Raw genomic sequence first — 25,065 nt, forward strand, 5'->3', positions numbered from 1 at the left:
TGGGAACTGTTAAGTCACATAATGAACCAGTGATTGAGCACCTGGGACACAGCCAACACTGGGAGCATAGGTGGAAGCAATTCACCTGTGCGACAAGAGGGGGAGGACACTGGGTCCATCCCTCCCTAACCTCATTTGAGGGATGGCAGGTGCGAGGGAAGCATCTCTACTCCAAGGTTGATTTCTTTGGTGTATTTGGTGAGCCCTGATCCTTGGAAAGGGGTAAGTGATTCGTTCTTTATTATTGGATTGTGGTCTCTACCTTTCTAATGTGACCTAAAACTGGCTTGAAGCATCTGTATCTGCCATTGCCCATTCTCATAGTCCCTTAAGTAGGTTCTCAATTTTATAAAGTCAGTCTTAACCACCTTTGTTGTGGTTAACAGAAAGTTTTCTGCTAAGGCTATCTTTGTGCATGTATATATTTTCAGACCTCATAGTACATGCTGCAAGTTTTTTGAAAGGGGAAGTGGGGCTATTTACTGTGACGGGGAGCTGTCTCTTATGATGGAGAAAAAATTTTAATTCTTTGAGGTTTCCAGATTACTTAGAGCATTACTAAACTTCTTGGAGAAAGAAACTGCACCTTTTCAAAAGTTTCATAAGCATTTAATGAAATTTTAAAGTTCTAGAACTCTTGGTCTTATTTACTTTGTTTAGAGAAATACTTTTCCCTTCATGCAGTATTTCCTTTGTGGGCTCTTTCATTTCTGCTTTATCTGAAAACAAGTTGTGGTAATAATGTGAGTCTGACATATGACTGCTCTTATTAAAAAGAACTATATAAATCTTGGCAGGAAAATAACTCCAGTTGAATGCATTAAAAATATTCTGCTTTTGGAAAGGTAAAAACAAAAGTTAATTATGACTCATTAGATGAGACAAATTATGTTTTTCATGCCTGTGTGTACAATATGTACCCTGTAAATATAAAAAAACTTGTGGATGTTCATGGTAAATTAAAGCTTAAAATGAATTAAGAGAAAATGTTAGAACTTACAGGCATTGAAATAATAGTCTTAGCTTAAGTAGTATTCTGCATTTTTATAAAGCTATTCTGAACCCTGGAATTGGTCCAAGTTTAACTGAACTTTTTCTGAAATCTGTCTTCGAAAGACACTCATTTCTTGGAGCATTAGGAGAGTATTACAATTGATGCAACACTAATTGCTCATGCCATTTGACTCCAAGGTGATTCTCAGTGTTGTTTAGAAACTTGTGGAACTCCCTCTAAGTTTAGCTGTCTTTTTCTGACTATGCCTCACAAAACACAGTTTAAAAGTATGAAGTGAGCATAGTTTATAAGATGACTTAAATTTAATAGGTTTAATTCAGTCTTTGTTCAGGAAAAGTATGATGTTTATGAAAGAAAACAGAGTGCCTTTCAGGTAAATAGTTACGTCTGTAAACATTGCAGAAACTAAATGGCAAATGCGATGATGTTATACTGTTTTCTCTACAGTAGTTTTGTATTATTCCACTTCTCAGTAGTCTGCTTAAGTGTTTCGTAGTGAAGGAAATGGCTTTGGTATATTTTCTACTCTGTTTACTATTGAGAAAGAATTGAGCATGTAAAGCTAGCTGTCTTACTGTACTGGTTATGGCTGGGATGGTGTTTGCCTTCTTCATAGCAGCCATATAGTACTGTATTTTGGATTTGAAGCTAAAATGGTGTTTATAACATATCAATGCTTTGGCTGCTACAGAGCAGTGCTTGCACAATGTCAAGCTTTTGTTTTCTTCCCTGCCTTTATCCACCCCAGCAAGTGGGAGGATGGCCAGGAGAGCTGACACAAAGCTGCCCAAAGGCAAGCCAGGAAGTGGCTGGATGTCTTCCTGATGTCAAGTCATGAATAAATTGCCTTTTCCATTTTGCTTGTGCATACAGCTTTTGCTTTGCCTGTTAAGCTGGCTGGCAACGGGAAATTAGGTGAAGTCACTTGAAATTCATTGAAGGAAAATGGAAGAAGTGAAACTCAACCTTATCTGCCTTTCAAAAAGCATTCAGTGTGTCCTGTGTGAACTTGACTTATAGTGCAAGATAACTGGGGTGCTTTAGTTATCCTGCTGTTAAGGTAACATCTTTGTGAATGACCAGACAAAGCTGTATCCAGACTATTTCATGGTAAAAATTATTGGACCAGGTCTTTGTGTAAGTTTCGACTTGCTGGCATGTATTCCTGTAGAAGAGGTTTGTTTAAAAAAGAAGTATAGGAAAACTTTTCTGCTTTAAAAAAAAAAAAGAAAAAGTTGATGTTTTCAATGTAAATTATACTTTGTAAAAGTATATTCTGTTAAACACAAATTTTATATCAAATGACTATACTTTGTAGGGATATGGAAAATTAACTAAAGTGAAAGCCCGTTCTGTAGAGTGCCTGAAATTCTAATCACTATTTTTGTAGAGAGTTCCTTTTATGTATTGGCTGTTGCTTTCACTGTGGTATTTTCTTATTTGGTTGAATACTACTACAATGAACAAAACACTTTCTTTAAGTGTTTCTGTATTACACATCCTATCTAAATGATAGTTAATTTTTCAGTCAATTGCGTGGTTGTTGGTTTTGTTTTGTTTTTTATGAGTTGGAGGCTAGCTGTTATTTTACGTAACTAAAGCTTGAAAATGGGCTCCTTGCTATAGGTGTCTCAGTCATCTTGCTGCTTGTAAGGGGGGTGAAACTGTGGTATCCAGTATGCATGTGTTTGTTTTTCTTTTTCTAGTTGTCCTGTGTAACTAAGTGCTGTGAAACAGAACTAACTTCCTTCTGATTTCAAATAACCCAGAGAAACATGTCCTTGTTCCTCAGACTTATTGGACTAATGTAATGCAGTGTATAATGCATGAATTAACACAGTAACTGTGTGTCCTTCATAGCAATGACCTCAAGGAATCATTTAGTAATATAATTAAGTATTTCTAAGCAAATTGAGCCCGAGCTGCTCAGATAGGGATACCTGGTTGGGAGTGATAATGGAGAAATTGTATTCATTTAGCACATTATTAGGTTTTTCCTTCTTTTTTTTTTTTTTTCTTTTTTTTCTTTTTTTCTTTTTTCCTCTCACTCTTCCTGTGGATGGAATTGGCACAGGATATCAGTGGTTAGTGCATCCCTAGGAATGTTATCACACATGTTATGGAATATAAAGCTGTATTAACATGCAACTAAAAATTAAGGAAGGAAAGCTATTCTCATGTCAAATTAAGCAGCTCATTGTTGGACTGAAGTACTGGTAGAGTGGAGGAAAATCCTAATCTTCCATCGCTACACAAACAGGGTTACTTTTTTTTTTTTTTTTTTTTGAAATCTTTGTTATTGTATGAAACATGACAGGAGCAAATATCCCTCAGTTATACATCTGGTACTGTTACAGAAACTCTCTTCAGGAAATTCTGGTCTTGCAATGTGTTCTTTCTACGCAGGCTGATTGTAATAGCCCAATTTAAACTTGAGAGGTAATACACAGCATGTTATATGAAACACTGTACAAGGATATTTAAACATGAAAGATAGTTGCTGATGTTTTGTTGGAGGTAACTCATAGGTATTCATTCCTATGAATAATTAAATATACTGGCCTTTTGTATTAACAGCCTTGATGGGTGTCAAGCCAAGACATACTTTGATGCTAGATACAGCTTTCAACCTGTCTTGTTTGCATTTGATTTTTTTTTTTCTTTTTTTCTTTTTTTTTCCCAGACTAGAGCTTGTGGTCCTTCCTGTTTATTTTGGCTGATGTGGGCAGGTGCCTAGTGGCTTGTGACCCTTACGGAATCCTGACACCGTTCCATGAAGAACTTTTCCAGGCTTAGTCCTGGAAGCTTTTAGCTGAGTGCTAAGCAGCACTTGTGTCCTGTTCCTAATCCCCACTGCCTAGCAAGGCTATGTTGGTAGAAGTACTTGCAAGGCTTTTGACTCATTGAAAGTTCTGCTAAAGCCCAATCTCTCTAGTGCTCAGAGTCAGAGAGGATTACAGCAGAGATAAATGCACTGGCCCCTATTTCACCCTATCTGTAAAGGTCATGAGGGGTCCAGCTCCTAACTCTGAACTTCCCTGGGTCCTATGAATTGTTTTACTAGTTTGGTGAACCAACCCCCCCCCCCACCCCTTTCAGGTCTGCCTGAGCTGAGAAGCTTCATAGCAGTGTTTCTGCTGTTGTGCTCACAGCAATTGTTAGAACAGCACAGGCGTAAGCTTCAATAAGAGATGTGCAAATGAACCATTTCTTCAACTTCTTAAACATTCTCTGTGTCATTTGCTGATTAATGCTTGTATGTTGCTGGTAGGGAATTCTCCCTGTGAACAAAAATTCTAGGTGTAAGCAAGTTCTTGCATATATTAGCATATATTTAGGGGAGTCGGACTTTTTTTTTTTTTTTTTTTGTCCTGTACACCTCGGCTCTGAAAAAGCAGATGTGGCAGATGACTTGCTCAGGACGAGAGAATATCACACCACAGGTCACTATGTGCAGCTTTTTGTAGTAGGATACTGGGGAAGCAAATCAAGTATGAAGGTGTGAAGACACATCATCTTCTAAGGCTAGTTTCATGCCTAGTGGATTGAGATAATCATATAAACCCTCTTACCATCCAAGGAAGTTCTCTTCTATCCATATCAGTACACAGATGCTACATTTGCAATTCCCTGAGCACGTGCAGTGGCAGGAACTCAGACAACAGAAGGGCCAATGCGAATAAGGGTACACAACCTAAAGCACGTTGTGCAGATGGTTCTTACTAAGATCAATCAGATGCTCATCCTTTCACGGTGATCTGTGCTGGCAGAAAATGCAAGGAGGCAGTAGTAGGTATGTAAGTGATAATCCTGCATAAAGGAAAGGCCAGACTTGCTTGGGGATGGACATGATAGATGCATTTGTGCAGAGAAGGAACTGCAGCGAGGAAATAAGTATCCAAATATATCAGATATCTTCAGTGAACCTGTTCTTGCTCTTATATATTCTGTTGATATGTCTCTTTGTTACAGAAACTTGGAAGTTGGACTCTATTGTTTAAACACTCATTCAGCAGTATTTTGTATCTATCTTTGTATCTTTTCTACATCTGTAGGTCACATCATTAGCACCAGCAGCACACTGCTGCATAGTATTTCCACAAGTGATACTGCTTAATCAAGTGATGTGTAATAATACTGTGTGACACCCTTCTAAATGTACATCCTGAAAGACCTGAACCTCTTAGAAACGATAACAAAAATGTGATAGCATATTTATCTTTCTAAACTGTACTACAAAAGATTTGGTGTGTGTTTGTAAGGCTGAGTCTATAAGTATGATTTGGATCAGAGAGGTAATTCCAGTTACTGTGTGCTAACTCGGTTCCAAGAGCTGTTTTGGGGCAAACAGTGTTTGTTCCTTAGAAATTGAACTTAACAGCTGTTTATTCTCCAAAAGCACTCCAAATGTCCATCTGATGTGGGATTTGTTGAGACCCTAATATGTCTATGCACGGTCTCTGCCTCCTGCAAGGACTTCCCACAGACATCTCTACATGTCCCTGCCAAAAGGCTTCAAATTACACATGGAGTACCATAAGCAGTAGCAATGCAAAGAGCTCGATGTCAGCCACTTCGATCTTCTGTTCCTAAAATATTTGCTCCACAGATGTAAACTTGGGCCAATACCATTGTTTCTATTAAGCTACCAGATTTACTATTGTCGATCCATATTCCTTGGCTTAAGCGGTGTTCTTTATGTAGCACTGCAAAACAAAGACACAGAAACAATTCAGAAAATGCTTACAAAGAACTGATGATGTGAATCTACAGTTATTTCTACATTTATCTTAATGCAGCCATTTTGGCATAACAGCAGCCTTTAGTCATTGCTCTTCAGCCCACTAAGGCAAACAATGTTCTTGTCTAATATAACAAGCCACAGTGAACAGCAATATCTTTAATTTGCTAAACCTTATTTTGTACTTTTTCATCTGAAATGAAGATTTATAAATTGAAGCAGTGTATGTAACATTTCAGTACACAAAATTATTACCACTAAGACATTTGGATGACAGTTGTCATTTGGTCTTGTTTTGTTTCTTTTTTCTAACTGACACTAATTTGTCTTCATGCACCAGAAGATTTTTAAGTTAAGAACTCACACAGTTTTTTCTAAATTTTAGAAGCACATTCTGGAGGTCAACTAATTCCTCCATCCTCCATTTCTACATTTGTAAACTCAAAATCTGATACTTAATCTCAGTCCTGTTTGAGATTGGTTTGTAGCACAAGGAAACAACAAATGTTCACATAAGGCATAGCACAAGGGAAGTAGAAGTGGTATGTCCCATTTTATAGTCAAAGATCTGTCACTTGGAGTTCATATTTCATGACACACTTTGTGGTGCTTTGCCGATAAAAAGATTCACTGCTTCCAGATCTTGCAATGCTGTTCCCTTACCAAGTTCTTCCTTACTTAAATGCACTGAGGAAGAGCATACCTGTGGGTTAAGTGGGCCAAATACTGCCCTTGGTGCTCTTCAAGTGTTTTATATTGTGTATGTTCTCCTATACTTTTATCATTGCTCTAAAAATGCAGTAATCGGGGAGAGTATTAAGGAGACATCAGTTTCTGCGTTTGGTGTATGTAAATGATTATGCTGTGGTACTTACCATGTCAACCCTTCTTGCAGCTTCCCAGCAACTTCTTAGTGGAGTTTTGGACTCAACTGTTCTTTTCTGTCATGCACAACCTCTCTTGGAGCCCATACTGCCATAGACATGAGCAGAAAAGTGAGACTTCTTGGTAATCCCTGCGCTCAGTCCATGGTAGCATACATCACCTAGGCACCAGGGGGCTAAGGGGTGGGAGTCATCCTACAAAGTGTGTGGGATAACTGCTGTGGATTCATGGGAGGAACAGATATTCTGCTTTAAACTTGCTGGAGCTGCTGCCTGACACCTGAGAAGATTAAATGTGGATATGCTTTATTGTGCTGTGATATCCTGTCAGATTGTAAGTGCTTGAGAGGAAGATAGTGTCATCAGCACAGAGCTCAGGTGTAAAAGCCACATACAGGATGAGTCTTATGTCCATGGAATTCGGCTGAGCCCTACAGCAGTCTTTCCCTATATAAGGCTGCATGGGCAATGCTGTTCCTCTGTCCCAGGTGCAGATGTGTCATTGTAGAAGAGTGGGAGAGTGTAGCATCATGCTACAGCTTTCTGTCAGTTTCTAAAGAAGTTTTCTGCTTGCTTTGCACAGCCTTTAGTTGGAGCAGCTTGAACTAGTGCAAAGTTTATTTTACTGATGTGTAGGATCTTCATTAACATCAGGGATGTTGTGATGCATATCACTAAACATAAAACTGATCTTTCTATTCAAATATGCATAAGTTGTATATGCAGGGTTATGCAGATAGTGTTTTCTCTAGCACTGTGTATGAGACCTCGATTGACTTATGCAGCATTAACTCCTTTTTTTTTTTTTTTTTTTTTTTTCCTATGTAAATAGACCAAATACAGCTACTGTAGGTATCTATGCACGGTAATGAAAGCAAATATACCTGTGTGGCCAATACTAGTCAACATAAGGTAAAACTAAATTTCATTTAAATATCTGGGTAATCTAGGTGAAAATTTACAACTTTGTTAATCCAAAGCTCACATACATGGTTGGAGCACTGTACCATGTAGTAAGTACAACATTATAGAAGAGCTTGGGGAGGACGTTTTATTCTTTTTTACTGGAAAATGTCACATAGAATTCGATACTTTGACAGTTGAAGTAGTTCTATTAATTTGAATTTTTTAGAGGTATGTTGGCTGAATAATAGCTGTCCAGTAATTCACACTTACTGTTACTGTAAGGAGTCTGAGACACAAACCTCTCCAGCACAGTAATAGGTTCTGACCTTGCTAAGTACAGGCTGCAACTTAACAGTTAGGAAATACTGATTTTTAAATATATTTGTTGCTTATACAGTAATCCCTGTTTATGTAGTCAGTTGATACCACAGAAAGAATATTATTTATAAATACATTTTAAGTTCCATTAAAGCTTAAAAAACTTATCTTAGAAAAACTTTAAGAGGGTTAAGCAAATGTATTAAAGCTGTCATTCTCATTCTAGTCCTCCAGGAAAAGTCATCATTCAGTTTTCATAAAAATCCTGCAATAACTAAAATGGATTTGTTCTGTCTAAGTAGAGCTCAGTGCCTCCTCTCTGGGTGAATAATTGAATTTATTGCCTCATTCAGCACACCAATAAAGTACAAATGTTTAAAGATAATATTAGCAGTTTTTATCACTTGTTATTGAAGTAAATCGCAATGTTTTGTAGTACTAGAAACACTTCCTTCGACCTAAAATAACAAGATTAATTTGGAAACAGATGAAGAACACAAGGGAAGTGATGGATGAGTTCTGCCAAGGGTCAGATCTGAACTGTTTGGAAAAAAAGGGGTTTTCAGCTAGAGATGTTGGTGTTAATGTGAAACAGGCCCCAGTTTGAGATGAGGATCATATGAAATACTCAAATGTGGATTTGCTCAGAAAAATGTCACGAATCTGTGCCCTAGAGATCTATAGACTCATAGGGCAGGTGATAGCTGTGGGGTACAATATCTCATCCAGGACCTACTGCTGATCATGTGTCCTGATAATGCTTTTAACTTAGTGTCCTTGACTGAGTCCAAGGTGTCTCTTGTTCTGTGGGTGTGGGCACCTGTCTGAGAAGTGGACAGATAAGGCACTGAATGATAGTGGGTTCTTTGCCCTTTGTCAGCCTTTGGTTTCCAGGTGCAAAAATTTGATTCATGTGGGTCTCTAATTCGTATCCATGGTCTAGTGCATGGGATACTAAAGCACCCATTTTGTCTTGCCACCTCCAGTACTGCACTTGTAGGCCCTGTACCTGTGGTGCCTTTGCATCTGCTGTTTCATCCTGAGGGCTGCCCTAGGTCCTACCTTTCAGGAAGACACAGCCTTATTCCAAGGAAATTTTAATTGGATCAAGGAATTAGTTCAGAAAAGGAAAAGGGGGAGATTGTAGCACAGAACGGTGTTTCAATGAATAACAAAACTGAAGTCTACCTGCGGTACAAGCCACTATAAAATGATTCAGGTACTTCGTACCACCAGTAGGTGGTTCCATGTCCTGTGGCTTCACCTTGGCAAATCTAGAAAGCAATTACAGCATTTTGCTTAATTTGCAGTAAATGAGGGATGCTAGTGAGATAAAAGCCTTAAACTTGAATATATGCTATATGTTTCTCATTATTTTCCTTTTTAACCAGAACTGGAGAGTTTACTTTCATACAGAATTGGGGTATGGATACTCAAAGAATCTCTTCTTAACTTGTGTTAAACCATGCTGGACCTCCTATATCTTGTCTTTTGAAAAAAACATAGAATTACTCCATAGGGAACACCCCCAAGCCTTATTTAAAATCAATGAAAGCAGCCAGAGTGCTGCCAGTAATTGTCAAATCCAGCCCATGCCATTTACTTCCTGGCTCCATTTACTTAATTTTTTTTTCCCCTTAAATACTGCCAAGTGCAAACTCTTTATGTTCCCCTGATTTATATATAATTTTAAATTAAATTTAGAAGCACTGCAGTGCTTATGATGAGTTAAGCATATTTCAAATCTTAATAAGTCTGTTTTCATATTAGGCTGCTAGAACTACAGTCATAGCAAGGAATGGGGTGTGGAGGAATGAAATTAATAGGGTCCTCTTGAAGTAGAAAAATTTATTCGTTTTTGATAAAAGATCTTATGATAATTTACTCTTGACTTTGCTACTTGATTTATCTCCTCTTCCTGCATTAATTTCATTTTAATTTTTTTCCCCTTCCTTTCTGAGGTTCTGTAGCAACTCAGATAGTTGGCTTGATGGACTACAAAACTTAACATTTCTGAACTGAAAGAAAGAAAGAGCTTAAATATTTGAGCTGGCAAGCAATAATTTCATATAACAAACTAAAAATTTAGCTTTCTAGTGCCTTGATCTAGGATGATGGAAATTGATTTACTTCATCTGCTCTATGCCCCTACTAGGCCAGTATAGTTTCAAAATGTAGAAGTTTTTTTATTTGCTGGGTCTTTAGACTGGATTAAGTGTTTGTACTTTTCATTATTTTCCTGGAGATACAATTTATAGGCTGACACATACTGTTGACTCTAAGGCTTCTTGCTACGTCAGCTTCTAGGGTATTTTTCAGAATTGCTTAGTTCTTTCCTCAAGCATTAACAATACATCTTCCTAAATCCTTGCTAAAAGACTGTGTGTGAAGTTGTCACTGTTATTTCAAGCTACCAGTGCGTTCTCTGTATATATTCTTATTTTCAGCATGTTAGTGTACTCTCAAAGTAAGCTGTACTGGTCAGAATTAATAATTCAAGAGTAGACATTTGTTGTTTAATATTAGGTATTTTATATAATATTAGTTATTTAATACACAGCCAAGGTAGTACTTCTATTATTTTAATGACTTTATGAAATAGAGTAACTGACAACTCATCATTTCCCTGGTGCTAAGACCTTGAGTGCCTTGGCTTATAGTTTGGTAGGTCAGTGCTTCAAGTGCAACCTAGACATTCTGATGAAACTATGCACTGCTCATTTAGGACTGTGACTGATATATGAAAGTAGGATAATTTCTGAGTCAGCTGAACGTGTAGGTGACATGTCAGAAATTGAACTTCTCTGAATTAAATGGTAAAATCTTCTATCATAACGTTTGTCAAGGTTAAAAGCAAACAAAAAAGAGTCAAGGGTGTGACTCCATACATTGCATGTCCTATTCTTTCTTCCATCGTTTTCATCCATCCACTATTCAATTCTTATTCATTTCTGTGCATGTGCTTTTCTCTATTTTTCACTTAAAGCTGAGCCAAATTTTCTTTACTGTGTACGAAGAAAAGCCCAGACAACACTAATAGGTGTTAGGGTGTCCAGTGAGGCACAAAAACAGGAAACGTTTTGTACCAGATGGTTGCAAGAGGCAATCTTAACTGAGATGCAGAGAGTGTGTTCATGGATGATGGATCACATTTTATCCTAAGATACATAAAAGAAGCATTCTTCCTTTTACTAATCTGTTGTTTGTGTCTGTGTTGGCAGCAAAATAGCACAAGTCAGTTGAGATTCAATAAGGACACTGTTTCTTCTTTACTAAGAAAGATCTCTTGATGCTTGAGAATACTGAATATCTACTCTCTAGCAACATAAATATGATAAATTCTATTTATCTTGTGCAGGTGTTGAATATTCAAAGTCAAATGGTTTTGCTATAACTCCAATTTCTTCTTTTACCACAGAATGGCTTGGGTTGGAAGGGGCTTTTAAGGTCATTTAGTTCCAACCCCCTTCCATGGGCAAGGCTGCCCCTCAGCAGCTCAGGCTGCCCAGGTCCCCATCCAACCTAGCCTTGAACGCCTTCAGGGATGGGGCACCCACAGCTTCTCTGGGCAGCCTGTGTCCATGCTCGGCACTCTGAGTATAGAATTTCTTCCTAATGTCAAATCTAAATCTCTCCTGTTTTTAGTTTAAAACCATTTCCTCTTGTCCTTACACTATCTGCCTGTGTAAAAAGTCGTTCCCCTTTCCGATTATAAGCTCCCATCAAGTATCAGAAGGCTGCAATGAAGTGTTTTCAGAGCCGTCTCTTTTCCAAGCTGAGCAACCCCAACGTGTTCAACCTTTATTCATAGGAGATGTGCCACAGCCCTCTGATCACCCTAGTGGTCCTCCTCTGGAGCCCTGCTCCAGCAGCTCCGTAAGTTTCTCATGCTGGGGGCCCCAGACCTGGACACAGTACTCCAGATGAAGCCTCACAGGGAAAGAAACAGATGGGGACAATTCCTCCCTGCTCTCCCCCCCATCCCTGTTGGCCACCCTTCTTCTGATGCAACCCAGGATATGACTTGCTTGGGCTGCAAGAGCACGCTGCTGGTTAATGGCCACATTTGTCTACCAAGACCCCCAGTCCCTCACAGGGAGGGGAGAAACTGCCCTAGCCCAGATCTTGCACTTGACCTTGTTAAGCCTTATTATCTTCCTATGGGTCCTCTTTTGAAAGTTATCCAGGTACCTTTGAGTGGCATCCCTACCTTCTGTCATATCAGCTGTACCACTCAGCTTGATGTTGTCTGCAAAAATGTTAAGGGTGCTCTTGATCCCACTATGTCATCAACAAATATTTAAATGGTACCAGTTCCAAGATCACAACCCAAAGGACACCACTCCTCATTTGTCTCCACCTGGACATTCAGCTATTGACCACAACCGTGTGGCAACAGTCATCTAGTTAGTTCCTTATTCACTCTATGGTCCACTCTTAAAATACATATCTCTCAAACTTAGAGAAAAGGATGCCATATGGAACCACATCAAAGACCTTAATTTTTTGTGGGTCTATGTCAAAGGTTTTTTTGTGAATTTTAATTCTTTTTCTCTGTTGTATTTTAATTAATGTTATAAAACTTTTCTTAGGGACTCTGCTCTGTTTTACCATGTAATGTGTTCCCCTCTTCTTGGATCTTAAAACTTATGTGGCTGTAAAATGTGGTAAACTAGCACTGAGAGAATTGCATCTGTATTCAGGATATTGTAATGATATCTAATCATTAAAGGATCCTTATTTTCAGCATATTGAAAGTTCTTGGGCAACAGCACTTTTCAAGTCTTAGATATAGCATATCCATCTCTAACATTTTCTTGGTTTCATAGCATGGTTGGTGCATTTGATTTTGAACTAATTAATATAATTCTCAATTTATAAAAAGTTTTTTCTATGTTTTCGTACCTTAGCTTGTTGGTGTCTATAGAGAAATACCTTAAAGCTTTGCTGTTCAAAAACAAAAGAGTTTTTAATTAATAATGATCTCTAAATTTGTCATCTCCATTGTTATATAAGGCAATCTGAGGAAGTATAATTGTCTTCTTCCTAGATCACTGTATCTTAGAAATGTTTGTTGATTATCCCATTAACACATATCTACTATCTTCTCTATGCCTTTCTTTTCAGTTGATTCTTGTCCAAATAGCACATTTTCAGTCATTTTTGTCGTTGTTAATTGCTTCCTGAGCAATCATTGTTGATGTTCCAATTTTCTGAAACATTTATTTGACTGGAGTTACAGGTGCATTGAATATCATATGTCCTTGATACTGGGCTTTTCTGATACACCCTGCAGTTAAAGTAATGAATATAAATGTAAAAGAGAAATAAGTAGCTCATTATATATCACAGCTTTTTCAGTCTCAGCTCTTGCATTTCATGTCATTTGGCCATTTCTGCTGCTCAGGGGAAAAGACAATCTTTTCAGCTTACTCCTGAAGTCAGTGACCTGAGGTTGTTCCAGAGAAGGAGGGGTGATGAGCCCAGAACTGGAGCTGCCCAAGTGACAAACACTGTTCACAGTTTTCCCCAAATTCAGGAGGAGTTGCAGCTGTAGTTGGAGGATATTTTAGATGCCAGAAAATGGCTTTGGCGGGGTAACTTTCCATGTACACCTCCAAGGCGCGATTGTATCTCCTGGAAGCCTGGTGTCATTTTCACAGCCTAAAAATTTCCCTCAGTGTATGTCTCTTTGCATTATCTTCATCATTCAATTCAATTTATTTTGTTGCAGATTTATTGTGTTGAAATCTGCTTACCCTTAAAATGAAGTACCAGGTGCTTACTGTACCTTCAGTATATAACTTCTATCTTGCCTGAACTTTTGCTAAAACATTCATTTTGAATTTTTGCTACCAATTTCATATCCTGGTATATTCGCATTTGAACATGAGTGATTGAACTTATCTGTAACAGTACAGTAAAGGGGAGTGCCAGATAAAGTTTGAATTGCCCTCATTTTGAGTTTTCTGCCTCTGTGGGGTTTGCTAAATAGTAGGTTTTTAACAAACCATTAAGAATAAATGTAGATGTACATTAGCTTCCTTTGCTCAGGGGTTCATTTGTATCTGGCAAATCTCTAGATGTTGCCTGCACGTTGTCCGCAGGAAAGAAAAAACATAAATCTGATATATGTTTGACTGTTTTTGCAGACCTTTTGCAGACCTTTAAAACCTCTTTAATGTTATGCTATGTATTACATCCATTCACTTACTAAAATCTACTTTAATTGATGGAAGGGAAGGTAAACTTCTTGGGAGTAGATTTTTGTATTCTCACTTTACTTACTGTAAATCTCCATGCATTAGTAATGAAGAAAAGTAGATCTATTGCCCACTAAGCTGATAGGGAACAAACCAACACTTTGTGAACCCTCAAACAATATTGGTAGATAAATAAACAGTCCAGTGGTAACTTGAAGGGAAAAAAGAATATATGAAGATGTATGTGTTTTTGAGCAGCTTGACTTTCCTTTTTCTTCTCCAGTGGCTGTGTCTACTGGGTGAATCTGTCTGCTTAGGAGCTAGATTTCTCCATCCTCACAACAAAGAACAACTGAATAATCAGAAGGCCATCTTCATCTGTCATTGTTTCATTTTTGAAGAAGTCATTGTATACCTATGCTTTTTTTTAAAAAAAAAAAAAAGTGTAACACATTTCAAAATATTTTCATCTCTTCTCACAATTGTAGGCAATTCAATTCTTGAAGGATTCCCAGTTGTGCAGTGTCTTAGCAGCGGCCCTGCTTGAGTTTAATGTCAAAAGTCTAGTAGAAGGAAAACAATGTAACAGGAAAGAACAAAACAAAAGACTTACATATTAGATAAGGTGGGTGGGTTGAAAGAGAGTGAATTGGCTAGATTTAGACCCTATTCTTTTGAAAAGCAAACTGAATTTTAGAAATATTTCTCTCTGCATTTTTCATGAGCACAACTAATCAGAGTCTTTTTTAATTGCAGTGGAAAGTTATGGTGAACTATTAAATAGGTGTACTAATTTAAAAAAGAAAAAGAAATTTGTCTGCATGGAACATTGCATAATTTTACGAAAGAAATAAGCATGGCTTGTAAGTAGCCAGTTTCAATTTTGCCCACTGAAAACTGTAGACTAAAAGTGTAGTCTTCCCAAAACTAGTTCAGCTTTACCATTCTCTTTTAGAAAGCTAAGACAAAAAAAAGTCTACTTAAAGGATAGAGAGTATTTGTACTGTGAACATTTGCAGCAGTTTTGATAAAACTTCAGAATCATCTCACTCTTTTATTTAATCTTCCTATGCATTCTACTACTAATTTTGTAGTTTCACGCGGCTTTAATTCTAGTGAGAGTTAGATAAAAAGTTGTATCCTAAAGGGGTTTTGTTTATATTTCTTGCTTTGATTTTTTTTCTTTTTTTTTTCTTTTTTTTTTTTTTTCCTATAGTTTACAGGGTTGCTGCTTAACTTCCTGGGGGATGGCAGTGGTTAGGTTTCCTTTTTACTTAATTTTTAATTACCACTGGGGAAATTGGCATCTGAAAAGTCAGAATAGTTTTTGTTTTGTATGTGATCATCTGTTCCTGCTGTTTATGCTTCACCTGGATACCTAATCCTTTTAGCAATGCAGAAGATTTTGAAGCAACAGACAAGAGATTAAAGTTCCAGGTGAGGGATAAGCAGCTGATCAAATGAATGAAGAAGAAAAAGGGATTGTTTCAATGCAAATATCCCCCACTAATTAGTGCCAGGGTGAAGAACTATGAAGAAATTCTCCTGCAGAAGCTGGCAGCCCATGGCTTGGACAGGTACACTCTTGGCTGGGTAAGGAAATGGCTGGAGGGCTGGGCCCAGAAAGTGGTGGTGAATGGAGCTAAATCCAGCTGGTGACTGGTCACAAGTGGTGTTTCCCCGGGGTCGGTTCTGGGACCTTTCCTCTTCAATATCTTTATTGATGACCTGGATGAGGGCATTGAATGCACCTTCAGTAAGTCTGCTGATGACACCAAGTTGGCTGGAAGTGTTGATCTGCTTGGGGGTAGTGAGGCCATACAGAGGGATCTGGACAGGCTGAGAGCTGGGCTGATGTCAGTGGAGTGAAGTTTAGCAAGGCCAAATACCAGATCCTGCACTTTGGTCACAACAACCCCAAGCAATGCTACAGGCTAGGGACAAAGTGGCTGGAAGACTGTGTAGAGGAAATGGACCTGGGGCTTGTAAGAGATTATTCTTTTACATCATTGTCTCAAAGCTTGCTGAGGACACAGATGAACAAGTTCAAGCAAGTCCTGGACAAGGGTTGAGAAATCCTTTGTCTGGAGAACTTTGATGGACAAGTCCTGAGCAAAGGTTGCAAACCCTTTGTCTGAGGGACACAGATGGACAAGGCCAGGGCAACGAGAGAGAGATAAGACGCAGATTAATGGCTGTGGAGCAGTCTTTTGTGTGGACTTATCTCAAGGAAGATGGTCATCTCAGGGAGTACTCATATGACTCTTGCTCAAGCACCCAAGGATGTCACATAGGCAGAAAACGAAGAAGGATAAAATGGGGACCTAAAATCATGAGGTTAAGGTTTTTCTAGCAACAGATTTCTTCCTCATAAAGAAGAATGGAGGTTTTCTGACAACAGATTCCTCATGAAGGAGAAGAGGTTTCTGACATGAGAAGACTCACAACTTGCCTCTCTCCCTCCTGTACTTGCTCTGCACTCTACCAGCATGCTGAAGAAGAACAAAGGTGTCTGCTATCAGATTTCTCACTATGGAATTCCTGCATGCTGTCAGACTCTCCTGGGCCTGCTACCTGAGTCCTGCTGCTTCCTTCCTTCCAGATTGGCTCTGCGACTTCTTCGTGCTACCTGCTTGCTTGCCCAAGGCCAGCCACACTGCTGCTCTTCCCCCCTGCTGCTTCTGCCTCAAACCTTCAAACATCATGCAACGGGATGCTGCTGGATCCTGGTAGTGACTCTCCCCCGCTCTACACGATTCTTACTTTCTCCTGTCTTTTATATTGCCCTCCTTCCCATCCCTGATTGGGATTTATAATAGGCTGGTTGGATCAACATTTGAACCATTGTTTCTTGATCTCGTGCCGGGTATACAGATGTTAAAAGAACCTCCTCTCCCTCCTATAAATTGGAGTGAGGCAGGGGTACTGATTGATACTCAGCTGAAAATGAGCCAGTAGTGTGCTGCCCAGGTGGCCAAGAGGGCCAATAGCATCCCGGCTTGCATCAGACAAAAGTGGTGCCAGCAGGAACTGGGAAGTAATTGTCTGTGCTCTGTAGCCCCTCACTGCAAGAAAGACATTGATGCCCTGGAGCAGGTTCAAAGAAGGGCAACAGAGCTGGTGAGGGATCTAGAGCACAGGCCTTATGAGAAGCAGCTGAAGGAGCTGGGATTGTTCAGTCTGGAGAAGAGGAGGCTTAGGAGAAACCTTACTGCTCTCCATAAGCTACCTGAAGGGAGGTTGTAGTGAGCTGGAGGTTGGTGTCTTCTCTTGTGTAACTGGTGATAGGACTAGAGGGAATGGCTTCAAGCTGCACCAGGGGAGATTCAGGCTGGATGTTAGGAAATAATTTTCTGAAAGAGTGGTCAGGCACTGGATTGGGCTGCCCAGGACGGTGGTGGAGTCACTGACTCTGGAGGTGTTCAAGGAACGTTTGGACATTGTGCTGAGAGATATGGTTTAGTCTGAGCTATTGGTGGACGGTTGGGCTGGATGATCCTGTGGGTCTTTTCCAACCTCGGTGATTCTCTGGTTCTATGAAATGTTGGTAGGAGTCTCTGTCTCTGAATTTATTTTTTTCAGTGGGAATGCCTTAAAGATTTCAGAAATAGTTAACACCATTGTTAATATACAATTCTGTGAGAGATGTGCATAGCTGTACAGTTCATACCACGCTCCTATTCCATGCTTTGTTGATATTTTTCCTCTCACTTGTTATATTTATACGTATTCTAATCTTCACTTGTACAGGAATTTCACAGGGTCATGAGCTAAGTATCAGGAGGACATACATCTGCCAAGTCAGTGTCTTCCATTGTTTTGCTTGCAGTGCTAGTAATCATCAGTTTGTTTTAGTTAGTATTGCAAATGTTCCTAGTGGTATTTCTTTTAGTACATGTTAAGTGAGGTTACAACATGATAATAAAAAAAAAAAAGCTCCTTACTGCTGTGTCATCCTTCTCTGACACAAAATTTTAGGACTCCCCAAGAGCAGCCAGTACTTCAGTATGATTAATGTTTTACTGTTACTGTATTCTGTGCTCTGATTGTTCACAAAATGGCCTTCATATCTGGTTTTAAAAAACAAAAAACCAACCAAACAAAAAAACCCACTAAGAACAGTGATAAGCTAAATAGTCATAGGATTACTCCTTTTTTTCCCAATCCTATCCATCTGAGTAACACACCAGAACAGAGGCAGTTTTCTACTGACATTTCCAGGGAGATATAGGTGCTACTGTAATTCAAACATATGCATTTTTTCACACAGATTTAGTCACTTGTCTTTCCTTCCCATTCTCTCCACAAAAAGTTATGACCATGGTTGGAAACTGCTGGATTTTACTTATTCTGATGTACAGATATATTGTCATAACACAGGGCAGTGCCTGGCCCTCTGCAAAGCAGTCACCTAACATTTTGTTCCTAACTGGAAGTTTCTGTTTTTCCTGTTCTCCAAATAATAATAATAATGGAAATGGAGAAGGGCTTATTTACACATCGGTGCAAATTCTGAATGGCAGATAATGAGACTGATCTGTCTCCTACTGCTTACCTGGTGCAGCTGGGAAGAAAACCCAATTATCCTTTTCTGACTACATGCCCTGAACCACACTGCTGTCTTGGTACCAGAAGAACATATCTGTGTTTTTCATTTTTCTTCTAAATAAATAAATAAAAGCAATACAAGAAATCATTGTTCCAAGTCAGTAGTAGGCAAGGTAAGTACCTTGCAAAAGGGATGATTTATTTTGTGAGCTGCGCTGCAAACTCCGTAAACCTCGTAAATTGCTTTGCAATGTGTAAGTACAAGAATTGATTAAAGGAAGGTAATTAAAATCTCTTTCACAAAACTGGCAAAAAACTTCTTTACCTGTGGAATCATTTCTTTGGAAAATGAATTACTTATTCCCAAAAGCACTTGAAATTAAGACAAAGGTTTGCTGAATATTTTCATAGCCTGTTTTAAGAAGGGCACACTGTTGATTTACTTGTGACGGGCATGCTATTTTACAGTCCTGTTCAAGCTAACAATAAAATTTGTCATGTTCTGCAGAAAACAAAGAAAAGATATTTGCCTTTATGGAGGATTTAAAGTTTTGCCACATAGCTAAGCACAGTTTGTGAAAGTGTAAAAATGGGAACTCCATATATTAAGTACACAATGCTATATCAGAGGAAATAACAATTTGTGATGTAATTAGGTGGCTTGTATGAGCTAATATATTCACCCCTGGAAAAATATGTGAATGCTAATACTTGAGTCAGTATTTCAATCTGAGAGTTGCTCTATTCATAGGCAAATTCATTAACAACTGTATCTGTATATGTGTAATTAATTGACTGTTGCATAATACTGGCCTTTGTTCAGCTTTTGAAGTCAGACAGTATTTATAGCAAATAAGTTCTGCTGGGGACTTTTAAGTTGTAATTAATATTTCTTATGTCTCATCATTTAAAGGCCTTGTCCCATCAATACTTTGCCTCAGTTTATTGTGTGGAAGTCTTGCAATAATTAAAAGGAAAATGGTGGAAAATATATTCCACATCACAGAGACATTAATGAGGAGCAGTTAGTTCTTGTATGATTAGCAGGAAAGAACTCAAGTGTTTCTTTAAAAATAAATGTTATGCTTCTTTTGAAATATGTGCTTGACTTTAAAACACAGAGCCTTAAATGAAATTTACATTCGCCACATTTGATTACAAAAGATGGAAGGATACAGCAATGATATGTAGGCTTTAGATAGCAGTTGGAGACAAGCAGCAGCTCTCAAGATGTTTCTCAGGTGGGAAGGCAAAGGCATGAAGCAAAGAAGTGACTTTTCCTAGGTCACAGCTGATGGCAATGTTTCAAATAAATGACCAAAACCCAAGAACTTTTACTGAACAAATAAGCAGTTGTGCTTTGATCACTGATGCTGACTTCTGGTATCTTTCTCTCTCTCCCATGTTAAGCATATGTGAGCCCAACTGTTTCTTATTGCTTTAGCTGGCATAATGGCATGTCTGGTCATGACCTCTGCTAGTTAAAAAAATGTTTAAGATTGGGGAAGAGCACCTTTACTGAGATAACTGCAGCATACCTGGTGCTACTGTGCTTTTTCAACCAGTTTGACTCAGGCTTCAGAGTTGTGCATTAGCAAGGAAAGCTTTTTCCAACCCGTGGAGTGATGCTTAGGTTGGACTGTGCAGACAGCTGCCCTAGTGCCCCTGATTCCTCTGAAAAGGAGATGCTGCAACATATCCTTGTGCTCATCTCCACCTCTGCCTGGAGATGGACAATCCTTTCTTAATTATATTTATGTGAAAGAAGTCTCTGATGTCTGATTAATCTAAGGTGTCTTTGTATATTTGATGTTGGGAGAAAATGATCAAATTTCAAGAGCTCAAGAAGACTTAATTATTCTTATTTGGTAATGTCTTCCTATGAAATAGTAGTTTGCTGGCAGTATTGAACAGATCATCGATAATTTCATGAATCACTTTTTGTCCTTCCATGCATCACATTCTGAGAGCACTGATAATCCTAAATTTGGGCTTTGATTTGGGCTTTGTTTACAAGCTCCTAGGGGTTGTTTCATTTGTGGTACTACAATAAGCTATTCCTCCCACAGGCAGATGAGAGCCAAAGGCAGAGTTCTGTGTGAGAATTTTCGAGAGGATGTCCACCTTGCAGTGGTCTTTCAGAGGCTGAAGTATCTGCTGATGAAAGATGAGTGCCAGCACGGCTATTTTTCCCCCACAGAGTTTTGAACCTTTAATGCTCATAAATGGTTTCAGATATTTAATACTTCTAACTTTGGTTAAGAGCCAGTAATGCTACAGGCATGCAGTCATAGAAACAGATGTATGATTCATTCACCATTTTCTTTTTATTTTGCCTACTTTAAGAGCATGATCATATCCTATGAGCCCCTGACAAACAGAAGATTCTAAAAATGTTACCAGTACGTGCTTCCATTCATGCTGTCCCCTGGGTTGTTACTAGAGGAAGAGTAGTGTGAGATGGCTGAGGAATTAACCACCCTTAGCTGCAGAGTGTGAATAACCTCAGTGCAAATCACCATCTGATGCCATTTACTCTGCGCTGCAAAATGCGGGCAGGTTGGTTCACGGACAGCTTGGTGATCGTCTGTTACATCTTTGATGTGATGGCAGGGAAAAAATTCAGCATTCAGAACTGTCCAAAACTGTACACATAAACTCCCTACTGTTTTCTGTATTGAATCATTCTGCATTACTTTTATCTCCTTACTGCCCTTTTTCTTACAGAATCACTGTGCTTCTTTGAGGAACAGAGTCTGAGGTTACAACTGCTGCTGGAATGGTGGACCACAGGCAGAATATACTGTGAGCTTTCTGTCCAGCAGCATTTAGTATCTGGAGGAAGCAGGCACTGCTGTTATTTGCTGTTGCTGGCTGTCATGCTGCATGTAAGTCTGGCACCTCAGAGCAATTGCTTTGGATTAGAGATGGAATTCAGCATACAAAGGAAAAATGGTACTCCTATATAAATAACTGAGAGTCTCACAATGGCCCTTTGAACCACCTCGTTTGTTCTAGTCACTGCCTGTGAGTAGCATGAGTTTATCTAGTACATGCAGCCATTGAAAGTAAAGTAAAAAAAAGAACAAAAAAAAAAAAACAAACCAAAAAAAAGAAAACCTGTTACATTCAAGGTTGTGCAGATCTATTCTATGGGCTAGTTGCCTGTGTCCAAATTATATAAGAACATTTGTTTATCTATGTAGTTATCTGTTCATCTTTGTGCTTCCTCCAGTAGCCAGAAATCGCACCCCTCTCTTTGTAAGGGTAACCATGTGATTGCACAGCTCTTCCGTACTTCTACAGCATGATTTATTTTTATTTTGCTTCTTTAAGTGGCCTATTGCACACTGAGAAGCTTAAGCTTCCATTATCTTTGAACAGCAGCAGTTATTTATATAAATGAAATCATTGTATTTGCGTTATTGGCAGTGTAGAGGGTAGGAAATCAAATGGCTTAGTTTGCTGGAGTATTCTGGCATTCACATCCAGCATTATGGGTCCTGCATTAATCATTAGCTTTTAGAAGCTAGTACTATCAATATTTATTCTGGATCTTAAATATCTCAGTTTTCCTCAAGAAATACAAGATAAAGACAACAGGAGGATTTGAATGTTCTGATGTATTTTGTTTGTTTGTTTGTTTTAAAGAAGCAGCAAGCTGACAGCTGAATTGTGTAGCTCATAACTTGTAGTTAATTAGTAGAATTCCCTCAGCTGTTTGCATCAGCTGATGGTGAAAGAGTCACAATGTACTGGTAAAGGGCATTTGTTCCTATAAAAGAGACAAAAATTATATGTTTATTGTGCATCCAATTTTTCCTTTTAGAAGAATAGGAGAGGTCACCAAAATAATTGTTACTTTCCCCCTATCTGTATATAAATATTTTTACACTAGACATGAAGCCTTTCTCCACTAAATAAATAACATATGGAGACTTATGCATGTACTTCTGTTCTATGTTACCAAAACTATTGAGCTTGAGACTTTTCTTCTGTGCACGTTACCTTTTATCTGATAAACTATTAATGAAATAAAGCACCCTTAACAAACCATGGATGTCATATAACTTATTTTGCAGGAAAAACATAATTCTAATTTTATATTGTATTTCTGTATTGTCTTTTCCTGAAGGTATGTGTGAATCTATAACCTCTTCCTTGTGAATCCTCTCTGCTACAAGTATATTCAGACATCCAGTCCTGCCTTGTTATACTTGCAAGAGATAAGAGTCACTAAATCGGTATTTTACATAGTCTCAGAGATGAGGAAGAAAGGAGGAAAAAAAAAGAAAAGAAAAAGAAATTATGAACAACATGTTTCTTTAGATTTTTTCCATTTTATATTTTTAGAAGGCTTTCTTTAAGTTTTATTTTATTTTTCCTGATGCAGAATAAACATATTCAAGTCTATGTTCCATTAACTATTTTCACCTCAATTGTCCACAGTTTCCTCAGCCAGATCTCTTTCTCTTTAATGTATTCCATGGTTGATTTCAGATCAGAAGTGACATTTCTGAGAGTAAATAAAATTTAGTCAGTCAACTTTTGGATTTCTCCATACGTTTTAAATCCGGAGAGATGTCAAGATGTCACTTAATGGATGACTTGGTACCCAATTTTTAGATCTTAAGAAAAAGCAAATGAGATTTGAATTTCATAGCTTCAAAGTTTTGAACGCATTTGATTTTCACTTGTTTTTTTTGTTACTTAATGCAAACTCGCTGCTATTTTTTCATATTGTGAAATGAATCTTTAAGTGGGCTAGAAGAATATTTTTCATACCTGATTTTTAATCTAGACCTTTCTCTTCAACTGAGATCAATCATATTCTAAATAAACCTAAATTGCAGTGCTGACTATAATAAAAGTCTAGTTGATGAAGTTATAGATCTTTAAACAATCAGCTGACTCTTAGTCTGATTTCAGGGAAAGAAGCACTGAAGCTGCCTGTGCCTCACTTTGTTAATATGTATTTTAAAAAAAAGAGTTTGCATTTGAGTTCATGTTTGGAAAGCACTTCTTGTTGTTTCATACCAACAGCCTCTGAGCAACCTGTTTCAGCACCTCATCATCCTAGTAGAGATACTACTGATGTGTAGTCCTCCTCTCCTTTAGCTTAAAGACATTTCTGCTTGTTCTATGACTATCTACCCATGTTAAAAAGTTGATTTTCCTCCTGTTTATAATCTCCCTTTAAATAGTGGAAGGCCACCATGAGGTTTCCCTGCCACGTTCTCTTCTCCAGGCTAAACAAGCCCAGTTCTTCAGCATGTCTTCATAGGAGAGGTGTTTTAGCTCTCTCATCCTCTCTTTGACACTCCTCTGTCCTCTCTCCAAAAGCTCAACATTCTTCCTGTGTTGAGTGCCCAAGACTGGATGCAATAGTCCAGGTGGGGCCTCACAAGGAGGAGAGAGAGGAAACCACCTCCCTTGGCCTGCTGGTCCACACCTCTTCTGAGGCAGCCCAGGATACCATTGACCTCCCAGCCTGCAGTTGTGTTAAGTTTTTCTTCTACCAGGACTCTTAAGTCCTTCTCAGGAGGGCTGCTTGCAAGGAGTTCTTCTCCCAGCCTGTGTACATTCCTGGAATTACCTTGACCTAAGCATAAAATTTTGCACTTTGCTGAACCTCGGTGTATTCACATGGGCCACCTTTTGAGTTTATAGAGGTCCCTCTGGATGCCATCCCTTCTTTCTGTTGAATAAATTGCACCACTCAACTTGATGTCATCAGCAAAGTTGCCTGCACCCGCTCCATCTGTCACTGATAAAGCTATTAAAGAGTACCAGTCCCAAGACAGATCCCTGGGGGACACCAGTTGTTACCAGCCTTCACTTGGATGTAGAGCTGTTGATCACAACCCTCTGGCTGCAATCTTCCAACCAATTCCTTATCCACTGAATATTCCATCGTTCAAATCCAATTTAGAGATAAGGATGTGGTGGAGGACTTTGTCAAAGGCTTTGCAGAAGTCCAGGTAGATTACATCATTTGCCACATACCCAGCACTGTTTGTGACTCAGATCTGTCAGCAGCAAGTCCCTGTTGGAGCAGCTAAAGCTATATTCCTCTGACATTGGAGCAGCGCTGGTCATTGCTCACAGAGATCATCCCTGCAGCTCCCCAGCTGCAAAAACCTTGCCACATAAGCCCAATATCACTTCAGACAACACTAAGCATTCATATATAAATATATATATGCATGTGTGCATGTATAGTAATGTGTAAATACATGCTTGTGTATGTATGTACATGTCTACATAGCAAATGTATGAATGTTTTTAAGCAACTTTTTTTCCAGAATTTTTTTTTTTTTTTTTTTACTATATCGATACACGTGCATTTTTTTTAAATGCAACTACATTTAGAGTCAACAGCTCCTTTTCTAATGTGTTAGTTGGCCTCAGGTTCCAACATGTTGATTGGCAGTTGCACACTATGCATCC

General features: G+C 38.6%; 1 long non-coding RNA gene across 1 annotated transcript; it reads left to right on the forward strand.

Moving 5' to 3' along the window:
• Positions 1-124: 124 nt before the first annotated feature.
• On the forward strand, positions 125-20,783 carry LOC128091143 (uncharacterized). The gene is made up of 3 exons (XR_008211267.1): positions 125-222; positions 15,582-15,644; positions 20,685-20,783. It is a non-coding gene; the product is annotated as an uncharacterized LOC128091143 (long non-coding RNA).
• Positions 20,784-25,065: the final 4,282 nt, after the last annotated feature.

The sequence above is a fragment of the Tympanuchus pallidicinctus genome, unplaced genomic scaffold (assembly GCF_026119805.1).
Source record: "Tympanuchus pallidicinctus isolate F22 unplaced genomic scaffold, pur_lepc_1.0 scaffold10, whole genome shotgun sequence".
Taxonomy (NCBI): Eukaryota; Metazoa; Chordata; class Aves; order Galliformes; family Phasianidae; genus Tympanuchus; species Tympanuchus pallidicinctus.